This window comes from Cricetulus griseus, chromosome 2 (genome assembly GCF_003668045.3).
Source record: "Cricetulus griseus strain 17A/GY chromosome 2, alternate assembly CriGri-PICRH-1.0, whole genome shotgun sequence".
NCBI lineage: Eukaryota > Metazoa > Chordata > Mammalia > Rodentia > Cricetidae > Cricetulus > Cricetulus griseus.
The window spans coordinates 446,414,139-446,426,821 of NC_048595.1; the positions used below are offsets into that span (position 1 = coordinate 446,414,139).

Genomic DNA, 12,683 nt, shown 5'->3' on the forward strand with positions numbered 1-12,683 from the left:
TGTGGTTCTTGCCCCTTCTCCAGGACAAACCTATTTGTCCTCTTTATTCTGGGTAGCATGCAACAATGTATCATTTGGTTAAAAATTGGAAAAGTAGACACATTTGCAGCTAAAATAATGCAACAGAGGATGGGATGGATGAATTATATTTGATTTTTTTGAAAGTAAAACAGTGTACAGACAGAAAATAATTAAAAATGGATACATTGCACATCAGCCTGCACTTCGGGAAAAATTGACATTGTTTGACTCATTAAAGCTGACTGACTTGAAGAAAATGATATAATAAATAATAAATTCGTATTATACAGTATGAGCTTCGGGGTCCAGAGGAAGATGGATGTTTGTCAAATTTGACATGCCAGCAAATATGTCGGGTATAGTTCATGCCTCAGTGTATCTAAATTTTACTTAAATTACAAAATGTACCCCCCCATTAACAGATATGCAGACTGTGCAACAAAGTTAAGAGATAATTAAGCAACTGGTTCAGTAACTCAAAGTCTGGGTTTGAAACTAGCTAGTTGGCTGGTGAAGGAAAACTTCTATCTCTGACACTGATCTGAGTACTCTATATTTTTCCGTAGAAACTGTTTAAGAGGCAGATGAGTTTTAAAGCCAGTTGGCAAAGTTCTGTGGCTGACAAAATTACAAAGAAACAAATGTGGTGATATGTTGTTTATGATTTAATAAAGCCACTGGAGATCACCATGCAAAGCTAGCCACAGCCACAGAGCAAGACAGTGGTGACATACACCTTTAATCCCAGCAGTCATACTAGTTAGTCTTGGGGTTTATAGTATTCATGTTTTTAAATGAACAGTACAGATAAATCTCTATTTGAGAAACTAGAGTTAAAAAAAAACTACCAAGAACTGTACAAGGATTCTTTAGAAGCAAATAAGTGGGAACGTTTGAAGGAAAAGTTTGGTGTGGGAACATTTCCAAGTTCCCCTATTGTTACTGAGGAAGAGATGGACTTTATCATTGAATCAAGATAGTTTTATATTAAGAAAATACCAATACATAATTCTTACCCTGGAGGATTCATAATCAAAGCCTTGCTTATGCCTTGAGATCTGTGTCACTTATAGCTTAACATGATTTGATTCTTTAAAACCAGGCAATAGAGAGAAAACAGAGCAGATCATGGATAGCAAATGGTTCAATTGTAGATAGAAGACACATGATGCAAGGTGTTAACTGATGTGACTATGTATCCATCACCAGGAATCCCAAGAGCAACATGGAAGTCTCCATCAGTAGGCATGCAATGAATCAAAACAAGAGTGAGTTGTGAAATCAAATGTCTACAAATGACAGCTGGCTAGTGACTGGAGAAACACATCTGTCCTGTCTTACTGATGGCCTATGATGTGGTGTAGCATTTGGAATTTTCCATTGCAGTTTTCAAAGTCATCTCCAAAGTTTATGGTATCAGTATTAGATTGGAAAATCATACTCTAAAACTTTATTTTAAAGGTATGTCTAAACATGAAGTGAAGTCAAATTTTGAAGAAAGTTAAATGTTTCCCCCTTCCTTTTTATGTGCTCTGATGTTTCCTTTTTCACTATTTCTTACTTTTTATAAAACAAAAGATATTTTTTGATTAGAACAAAAATTCAGAATTAACTCTAAGATAGGAATGACCCCCAGAAAATATCTGTCCTTCCTTGATTATTCTAAGTAGTTCCACTTTCTAGTGAGTAATAGAGGTTAGAGGTCTCTTCAAAGCTGAAAAAAATGGACAAAAGGAAAAAATTATTTACTCTAAACTACTAATTTGGATCATGTTACCCATATAAAAACTCATTTTGAGTGAATCCAAAGACAGTCTAATTGCAATTATGCCATATGTTATTGTCTTTGGATCTTTTTCCACCTGATCTCAAATGTCAATATTTATACCACTTAATTTGAGTGGAAATAGTAAGTTTTATTAACTCATCTCTTTAGTCTTCTGTGAGATGATGAATTTATATCTAACTTTAAGGACCTTAAAAAAGCATAAATGGTGCAATCTGTAGTATACAGTCACTCATCTAGAATCTTAACAAGCAAGTCATTGTTTAGTCAAAGATTTGTTAACACAGACATGCCTAGCATTTCCAGTGACCCAGGGAAAAATCAATATGATTGAGACATGGAGTGGAGAGTTGTGATGATTCACTTGGGGAGAAGATACTGGAAGACTGGAGTGGAGAGGCTGCCTTAATGAAGTGATGTAGTATGGAGAATGAGTTTTCTTTGGGATGACCACTGCCATGTTATCTAATCCAAAAGGGTCAGCCCAAACTATGCATAAATATATATGAACGAAACTAAATGGATTAAGAAGGATATATAATATACACACATATATATCATTAGCATGATTAGATTTTAATCCAGATAATAATTATGTATTTATATTTTATGAGTTAAAGCATTAATTTAAGGAAGTTTAATATATTGTTATTAAGATTATATATGTACATATATTCTAATATATATGTTATAAGAAGAAGAGGTAATGAATCCAAGAATTGGAAGTAGAGGGGAGGAAATGGATCACAAGAAAGTCTAAGAGAAAAAATGAGATACAAAATTGATACTAAAATGACTGTCAAATGTCCCCACATCATGCATATGTGTATTTTCAGAAAGACTGGTGAATCATAATAGACAAATGATTACAAAAATAAAGGCAAGAAAAGTTATGAACTGCTGAACTGAAGAAGATAAAGGTAATAAAACTGCCACATTTCTGTGAAATTGTCACTTAATCATGTTGATTTTTATTGTTTTATCTTTGTTTATGTTTTACTTCACTAGATTAAAAATGGTAGAGTTGTAATTTTGTGTGCTACACAAAACACAAATCCAAATATTCATATAACAATGGTTGACTTCTCACATTACTAGATATTTTCAAATGAGGATACAAGTAAGTATCTTCAGTAGATGCACAGATATAAATGCTGAATGATAAAAATATGTGGCTTTTGTAGATGTCCCATTGTTTTTTTCCTTTGGAATTATTTCAAAATGATAATTCATCTTTGTCAAGGTTCAGGAAACAAATATGCAGTCCTTTTCTGATTTGTATACTGATGTAAAATCTTCATTATAAACTCATTTTAAGGAATGTACCATGCAAGTATAATCTATATAAAAATGTGGTTTCACCTATTGTCTTTATACTCATATTTTAGGATTTCACTTCTAAGTGGAAATCACAAACTTGTAGAGACAAAGAAAATGTTCATGATGGGACACACCTCGGTTCAAATGCTGGACTGGTTCCACCCACTCTTTCAACCATTACACTTATTTTCAAAGTCCAAGACTTGCCTGATATGGGCTGTCATATGGAGACACACTAGCTTGTAAGTATTTTTGTGCAGTAAAAGTACCTAGCACAATCTTTCATTATGTGTAAATTTGTATTAATAGCTTGTATTAATTGATAATTCAATTCCTACCTTAATTAGACAGTTGGGTACACAATGATACAAATAATAGTTTGTATAACTGATAATTAAATTCCTATTTTAATTAGATAGTTGGGGACACATTGGAAAGAGATTGTGAATAATCTAAGCAATGTGTTTTTGATATACATCTATTCTAGGTATATGTACAAATCCCGTATGATAATATAAACCATTGAACAAGTTACCTCTCATCAAGTAGCATAAACTATGAAACATCAAGGAAAAAATATATCTATAGAATCTGATAGAATGAATTGTTTTCAAATTTTTAATCCCAAGAAAACACCATATTTGCCAATCATTTTAGCTAATTGATACCTTTTTTATTTAATTATATATCTTATTCCAGCACTCCCAACACTTGACAGCCACCATTGCCCTCATTTTGCTTCTGGATTACAAATCTAATTACGCTAATTATATATTTTTATAAGTTAAAAACATTAACGTAAGAAAGCTTAATATATGTCTTGTTGTTTTAAATTAACCCTGAATCTTTTCATGCCAGCCTTAGGACATGGAATTGAGAGGAAAAAGTGTAGTCAGCCCTTCCCTGTATTTTCTTTTTCATACTATACAAATATTCTCCAATCCTCTTCCCTGGTGTTGCTCGGAAATGGCAGCAGCACCACCACCACAGGTTTTCCTGTGAGGTTTCCATGGTAACTGGAGCTTAGGCCAGTTTTCAATGTCAGTTGGAACATGTTAAATAAGAAGCATGTGTTTCTTAACATTATTTGTCCAAGTAAGTATATCTTGACCATTCCACTTGTTCCTCTAAGTACATTGCATTAGTTGAGCTAAGGTTGCAATTGTGGGCATTTGGACATTTTTAAAAAAACATTTCCCACAACATTTGTGCCCCATCCATGAATCACACAAAGGACATCAAGCATTGTGGCTGTTTCACTTGAAATGTACCCAGGGAAGTTTTCATCAAGGACATAGTTTCATTTTAGTGAATTGTATGTTCAATCAAGTTATCCTTTGAGTAAATTTCCAGATGTCATACAAACACAGCTGGTTTCAAAGTAAAGTAGCCCCACATTTTCTTTTCTGCCAAATACATGTATCTTGAAAATTAGGTCAAGGTTTTTGACATGTAGATTTTCTCGACAAAAATCAAATATTTCTTTTGTGCTGTCCCTGCTCTCTATACACCTACGCACAGCAGTGCTTCTCCTTCTCCAGCATTTTGGCTTGGACTTGTTCATTTTTGGCTGTTTTGATAATAGTCTTTCTTATGTGAATGAAATTACATTTGTGTTTTGCTTTGTTTGTAACAGTAGGAATTGAACCTTGTGGCTTACATATACCACAGTTGCTCAAATAATATCTCCTTATGACCCCAGTAATTCAAGACTCCAGAGACATTCTGCATCTGGGTTTTACAGAGAGTTTCTATGTTTGTCTTAGCTGTGGCTATATAGCATAAAGCTTTAGATGATTTTTGGGAACCCGACCAATCCCAGGCTCTTAGAGGTCCTGATGGAAGGACAAGGGAAAGTTAGTCCTGTGTCCTTGTCCAGGAGTGGATTTGGCAAGGGCCAGTCTGAGACTGGGACTAGTGCTGTGAAGCAGTCAAGGTTGTGGTTGCTGGGGATCTGGCTCTCCCTCCTGGGCTGTGGTTATAAGTCCTAAGGAAGCTGTGTCTGAGGTGTCTCATGTCCTCATTGTCTGATTGAGATCTGTGTTGACCTTGGCCACCTCTTCCCCTGAAAATAGTATGTAATAAACTGTGATGCTGAATAAACTTGCTTGGTACAAGTCATCAGCTTAAGCAAGACCTCCAGGCTGCAGCCATTGATTTTTTTCCCACTTTACTTGTGGCCCCGATCCTCGTACTCAACACTTTACTGTTCAGGACCCTATTCCTGTGGGTTTGGGTCAAGCTGTGCTACTAGAACTAAGGTCCTGGATACTCACAAGGACGTAAAATGGAGAGGGGATGAGTTGGGCTAGAAGAAGGGGTACATTCTTCATAGAACTCTGGCTTAGAATTTGTAAAAACAAAAACAAAAAACCACCTAAATAGTAAAGCTTTTAATGTGCTTATATCATTTAAATGAAATTAAGGTAGTTTGTATATAAAATTCTCTAATTAGGGAAAGACATGCAAGGAAGCAATAGTTACTCCTGAAGACTTGGAGAGACCTTACAGAAGCTTCACGGGACAGGAGTCAGTCACCAACTATGTCTTACCATAGTGCCTAGGAATGTGACAACCAGACACCAGAGGGTCATAGCTTCGAAACTTGCCAAGACATCCGAGACAATTTGAATAAATGTATTAAGGAAATAATAAGCCTATTTATTTTTATTCACCAAATACCTTGGGACAAGTTTATTTATTGTACTAATTGTTTGAGTATGGATGGGAATAAAAAACAAATCTGTAGGAATATAGAGAACTATGTCTCAAATCTGTTACTTTCAAGAAAATAGTTACAACTTTTCCATACTTTCACATGTTTCTCCCTCTGAAGGAAAGGTTTTGGATTGAACCCTGTATTGTCTCAGATTAAAATATGCTATCCAAGCTTAAGACAGACAGTGCTGTAAACTGTGTGGGAAGCAGCAGTTGCTGAGAAAAGCTTGAAACTGGCAGGTCAATTAGAAGGACAGAACCCAGGCTTTTGGGCAGATTTCTGTGCTGATTCTGGAGAGTGTTGTCTGCTCTCACCTGCTGGGGAAGCCTGTGACCCTCTCAAACTTACATTTTATCTTCAGAAGGATGTACTGGAAGCCTTTTCAGTTTGCAGTTCATTTTCAGAACAAAAGCATGGCTTCACATGTAAGAATAGAATCAGAAATTTCAAAAGAGATTATAGTTTCATTTTGAGCATTGGTTACTTAGAAATATCTTAATAATATTTTTATTCTTTGAAAATTTCCTATATTTATGCAATGTATATTGATCAAACACATCCACTGCTACCTTCTTCCAACTCTTCCTAGTGCTCTCTGCCAATCTCCCTGGCAACCTCATGTCCTTTTTCCATTTTATTACTTTTATTTGTACATTGCCTCTTAGAGATCAAACAGCGCTTCCCATATGCGTGTGACTATGTGGCTGTTCACTGGAGCATAAGCAGTGTGTCAGTGGTCACATCCCCCCCAAGGATGTGGCTCTCCTTCCCTCAGCAGACATCCACTGCTGATAGATTCTCTGCTATGGGTGGAGCCTCAGAAGTCTCTCCCCAGCCATGCTGGAACTTTCCTTTGGTTGTACAGATCTTGTGCAGGTCAGCAAAGCTGCTATGTGTCAGAAGCAGAAATCAACACTTTAACATTCTCCTCCTCCTCTTCAAGTTCTTACCTTCATCCTGTTTTCTAGGGTGTTTCCTGAACTGGGCTTGGTGGGAAGTTGGTAAAGTTAAGGTACTCATGATTGAGCACTTAGAGTTATTTCTACTTTGTAAGTTGACCAGTTATGAATCTCTGTGTTAAGGAACACCCATGACAAAAAGGAGTTTCTCAGAGCAAATTCAAGAAAAGCCCAAACCTGTGGCTATGAATGTACCTATTTATAATTTAGTTGGCAGCATAATTATTTAGCAATGTCCCCATCCTCCCCTGACTCAATGATCTCTACAATCATAGGATTTGTGTTAATTTTACAGTACCAGGCATGGAAAGTATCTTATGGAAACATATGCATAACAAATAGAAAGAGGGTAGTTGGTTACCCCATAACCATCATGTTACCATTGCTGCTGTGAGCACATCTTCATATGAGGTCAGCATTGTAGCATGAAGTTTCTTCTCCAGAGTCCTACATACCACCTTCACCCACTGTAAGCCATCTATCTGGAGACAGTTATCTGCTCAGTTTAAGACTTATTTCTCTATTCCATACATCTAAGTTGAGAGGTGTCTTCAGCAATGGTACCTTAGCAGCTACTTATGCTGGACAACCAAGAACAATGATAATAGCCTCTGTTCTTTGGTGAGCCTTTGGAGTTTCCCTGACAAATAATTACTAAGGAGGTAACCTATCCTGGGCAATGAGAGTTTCTGTTAATAACTAACAAGAAGCATTGCTCATTGCTTACTGTTTTTCCAGACTTAAACTTTTCTGCACTCAGTGTTCTACCTTTCAACTCTCATTTGCCTGCATTTTACTATGCTCTCTTTTCCCTTAAGCCAGTTAGACTAGTGGTCTGTTTCTAGCTTGCTGACTTCCTTGTGTACTCCAAGTCAAACATATAAAATAAAAAATTCAAAGTTAGGGTTCCCATTTGAGAAAGAACAGCAGGCTTGTAGTCTTTGTCTTTCTGGGCCTTGGTAAAATATCCTGTAAAAATGTACTATAAATTATACATAGAGTCAACACTTCGATGTTAATAAATGAATGACTCCAATAACAGTCCTGTTTAGCACAGGATAAAGTAACCTTAATCTCATTTACCAAATCAATGAAAAGAGCACATGTAGAAATAAAATTACTAAAATGTTTTCTTTTCTCTTTTGGGGGCCCCATCGCCCAGCTCCCAAATGAATCACACACAGAGTCTTACTGTTATTTATGATTACCTGGCCTTAGCTTTTCTGGCCAACTTTACTTAACTTATACCATATGCATTCTCCCTCTGGGCTTTTATCCTTCTGTATATCTTACTATCCTTTGTACTCCCTGGCTGGCTGGCTGGCCTCTGATGTCCTCCTCTCCTTGTTCTCTTACTGTTCTCCCTGCTCCTCCATTTTCCTCCCATTTATCCTCTCTGCTCCGCCTGTCCTTGCTCCTGTCTCGCTATTGGCCACTCAGTTCTAGGACCATCAGGTGTTTTAGACAGGCAAAAAATCACAGCTTCCCAGCGTTAAACAAATACAGCATAAACAAAAGTCACACACCTGAAAATAATATGCCCCAACAATAAAAGTTAAGTTTTCCTAACCCACAGGTATCATCAGTTTAAGGTTGTTAATCTAGTTTATATTAAGAATAAAGGCATGCATTTTAAATAGGCTTATTATTTCTGTAATATCTAGAATGCAATAAAAAGATATTCCTTTAAAAAGTTTACACTGTGAATCTCCATTTTAGCGAACTACTCTGCACCTTTCACGTGTGTGTGTGTGTGTGTGTGTGTGTGTGTGTGTGTGTAGGAATAATTAGAAGGAGTTGGAGGCAAGTGACATGGGGATGTTGAAGAAAGAAAAAGGAAGATGTGATGAAATTATACTTTAATTAATTTTTGAATGTCTCAATAAGACAGAGTAACAAACACCCACACACAGTAGAATAAGACATTTATCAAACTTCTAAACATAAAATAGTCACTTTTTAGAAAATGAATGTGATTTTCATACTTATTTCCATAGAGTACCAGGAAATCATGATCAAAAGAAAAAGTGGTAGAAGACAAATAAAAACATTTTAATATAATACAAGTGTTAGGGTTCTTTGGAGAAATGGAACTAATAGAATAACCCTCACCCTCTTATATAGAGAGACATATTTAATCTTCCCCCAATATATAATACATATAATATAATTATGTTTTCATTATTGTATATTATGTTATATAACATATTGCATATATAATCCATATATGTAACATAAAATATATTATACATTAATAAGAATAAATAATACAATATATAAAAATAATGCATAAATCCACTACATAAGAGACTTATTTATTATTATATTATATATAATTATTATTGCATATACATTTATAAATGTAAGTAGATACATATGTTTATAGATTGGATTTATTAGAGTGGTCCATCTAGTCCAATAATGGCTGTAAACCCATATAAAATCCAGGAATCCAGTAATTGTTCAGTCCAGAGGTTAGATGTCTTAGATTCTTTGGAATTCTGAATTTGGTTTTTCAGAATCCTGAAGGAGTCACCTCTAATACCAGCAAAGGAATGAATTTGCCATCAAGAGTGAGGGCAAGCAGACAAAGAGCAAGAGTTCCCTTCTTCCATGTCAGAGAAGTCAACCATACTCTAGTGGAAGCCCACACATCCTGGATTATTTAGAGAGCATGAATTAGCCTTGATGGGAAATAAAAGAAGGAACAAAATAATAAATAACTAATAAATAAAAATAAATAATAGACACAAGTTGGATGGATAAGGAAGGGATAGATCTAGAAAAATTGAGACGTGAAGAATGAAAATATTTAAAATACATTGTTCGAAATCCTCAAAGCATTATAAAATGTTTTAAAGTACTATGAGGAGATAACAATGCTGGCTTTACCCACTCTACGCATGAAACCCCATCAAATAACCTTACTTTTACATAGGAGGTAGGCTTACCCAAACTACTCAGCTTAATCTTTTATTCCACGAAATTGGTAGTCCTCATCTAAGGCATTCTTACTTTACTTTTGGTAAGGATGTACTGTAATTGTATCAATCAGGATCCAGGGTGTGGCTCATGCTTTCGCTTTAAGTAATGTAAGCTTCTTGACCTTTCCATTGGATATGGATGATTAAGTGTATGGTGCTGAAAACCATACCACAGGGGAGCAATGACCCTTAGGGGATATGTGATGGGATATACCCCCAAAGCCAAAAGTAAATAACAGAAAGGGATGGATGTCTTATAATACTATTGAAATTTTTTATTTAAACTTTATACAGTATATCTCTTTAAATATTTCAAGTACTTGAGCTAATACATTCCTTTCCTCTACTTTAATTGAAGTTTTCACTAAGTTGCTTGAGTGAGTAGAATGTTTCCAACCAGAAATATTTTCCTTGGATTCAATTTTTGTTAAAAAAGTTTTCAAACTTTTAGTCTATACCAGCGTGTCTAATATAGCTGACATGCTGTAAATTCTTTCTGATTCAGGAATAAAGGTGAGTGAGAACAGATTCCAGGCTGGTTGGAAAAACAGAGGCAAGATAAGCTCATAAAGCCAGGTTGCAGGAGTTTCATGCAGCCTGAGAGAATGTGAAGTGAACAGGAAGGAAGACAGTATCTTTTTTTTTTTTTCAGACTGTGGGCTAATAGATCCTTTAGTAGCTCCTGCACTAAATAAAGGGATTAATTATGGGTTACATTAGTGGTTATATTTGTTCCTGTTGCTGCAGTTCTGTTTGCAGCTTAACCATCTATGACCTTGTGGAAGGATAACAGAGAGCTGGCTTTTTATGTCCTTAGAGTAGAGCATTCTTTCTCTTACAGAACCTAGACTTGGCTCTGGCTAGCTTGTGTGGCTGTAGTGGGGGTGGTTCCCAGGCCCTCTGCCTCTTTACCACTGCCTGAGCCGACTTGTGGACTGTGGGAAAGTGTGCAGCATCACCACAGTGATGTGACCTCTGAGGAGAGAGCTGGGAGCAAACACCAGGGAGGAGAGCAGGACACAGTTCACGCAGATGGCCTGCATGGGAGGCTCATTCTTCTGGTGAGCAGATGCAGTTCACATAGATCTGGAATCTGTGCAGACAAGACTAGAATGGAGGATGGGACTGTGGAGGAAGGAATTCTTCATCCAGCAATGCTGGATTACAGGATAAACTGTAGGACAAGCATCAGCTTTCAGAGACACATGATACGTCTTAAAGCTAGCAGTAAGAGTCTCCTAAGGTGACTATCGTAGAATACTATTTCTTGATATCAGTAGATATTACAAATAAGTGAGAAGGAGTATTCTGGTTAAATCAAATCAGATAAGAATTACTTGTAAACCATATTGGAAAGTCCTCAGTGTGCAGACACACACACACACACACACACACACACACACACACACACACACACACACACATTTGACTCTGTTTTACTGCTGCTCAAACTTGGTAGATTTCAGATCAGAGGAGAAGACATCACTGAGGTGATTCTAATTCAATGGTAACCAGTATATTGTGGGAAGGACCCAGGGGTAGTATGAAATTGCTTGGCTTGCATCCAAAAGAGCATGTTGGTGCAGTTCCCGTCTGGGTTTGGGCATGGAAACCGTGACGACTTAGGGACTGGGTTAATTCACCAGAAATACACACAAATTCGGTTCCCTACAAAACCTGGACCTGAGAAGATGATGTAGGGGAGGGGACCACTCAGGATCACTGAGAAAGTGTGTGAATGTGGTTCCCCTACTGGACCTCTGGGTGAAGGGACATTTTGAAGTGAGGGACCTGGGGCAGATTCAGCTGTGCCTGCCTGTGGAGCTCAGCTTTCTTTCTTTTTAATAAGTTTATTTTTTATTATTATAAAAAGAATCGGGTTTCCTTATAAGACCTTCATCCATACTTCATTTTGGTTGATCCAATGCCCCTTCTCCCCCACAACGGCTTTGCCCTTCCACCCCCGCATTCCTCTTTCCACTTTCACGGCAGTCAGTCACATCACCATGCCCATCCGATACCCTAAAGTCTCTTTGCTCTCATCTCATGGTCTGGTTCTAGTTTTATGAAACAAGAATATTTACTCACCTTAAAACTGAGAATCTCAGACAGAGGTGATTGTGTGGAGACAAGATAGTGGACCTATCCCTCCATGAACTACATGAGCCTCCGGAAACTGTAAGTTCCATCTAGGCTGGGGCTTCACCCATCTCCTCAAACAGCTTGCTGCCAGAATATGATATGTCAGTCTGTCAGGTCATAAGAACTGAAGCAGAAACTAATAAAGATCAAAAATACCTATTAAAAAGCCAAAATATTATTGAGAAAGTTGGAATAGAAAATGCTACAACAGAGGAAGAGGATTGTTCCATTCTCCTCTAAGATTGAGGGCAAAGTGTCATTAATTGGGTGTTGACTAGAAATTAGCTTAATTAAATATGTCCTCTGCTGATCATTACAGTTCTAGATATGTAGCTTGACCTTTACCCAGGAATAGTCTTTCTTTCTGTTCTCCTTCCTTCCTTCTTCCCTCCTTCCCACCTTCCTTCCTTCCTTCCTTTCTTACTTTTTTGCTTACTTTCTCTCTTTCTTTCCAACCCAAGTTCCTGCTTCCCTCCATCCCACCTGCCATCTACTCCTCAGAGAGGGTAAAGCCTCCCCTAGGATGTCAACTAAGTCTGTCCCATCACCCTGTTAAGGCAGAACCAAGATGCCCCCCACCCTGTGTCTTGGCAGAAGGTCCATACTTACTTGCTTGCTAATTGTGTCAAAGTTAGAGTTACATAACGATGCAGGCACTGTGCATGCTACTTTAGTCTCTGAATTCTCAGGAGCTCATGATGATTCAGAACAGTGGTTCTTAATATGTGGTTCTTGACCCCTTTGGGACTCAT

General features: G+C 37.1%; 1 long non-coding RNA gene across 3 annotated transcripts in view; it reads left to right on the forward strand.

Annotated features, from left to right (window-relative positions):
- The window catches only part of LOC107978727, a 79,901-nt gene that overhangs the window by 789 nt on the left and 66,429 nt on the right, over window positions 1-12,683 (forward strand). For 2 of the 3 annotated variants that reach the window (XR_004768759.1, XR_003481646.2), the window contains exons 2-4: window positions 1,231-1,482; window positions 2,644-2,727; window positions 3,196-3,369. This is a non-coding gene — a long non-coding RNA (uncharacterized LOC107978727). Of the gene's footprint in view, window positions 1-1,230; window positions 1,483-2,643; window positions 2,728-3,195; window positions 3,370-5,582; window positions 5,848-12,683 lie in introns of those variants that run through there. The other variant, XR_003481645.2, reaches the window with a different exon arrangement.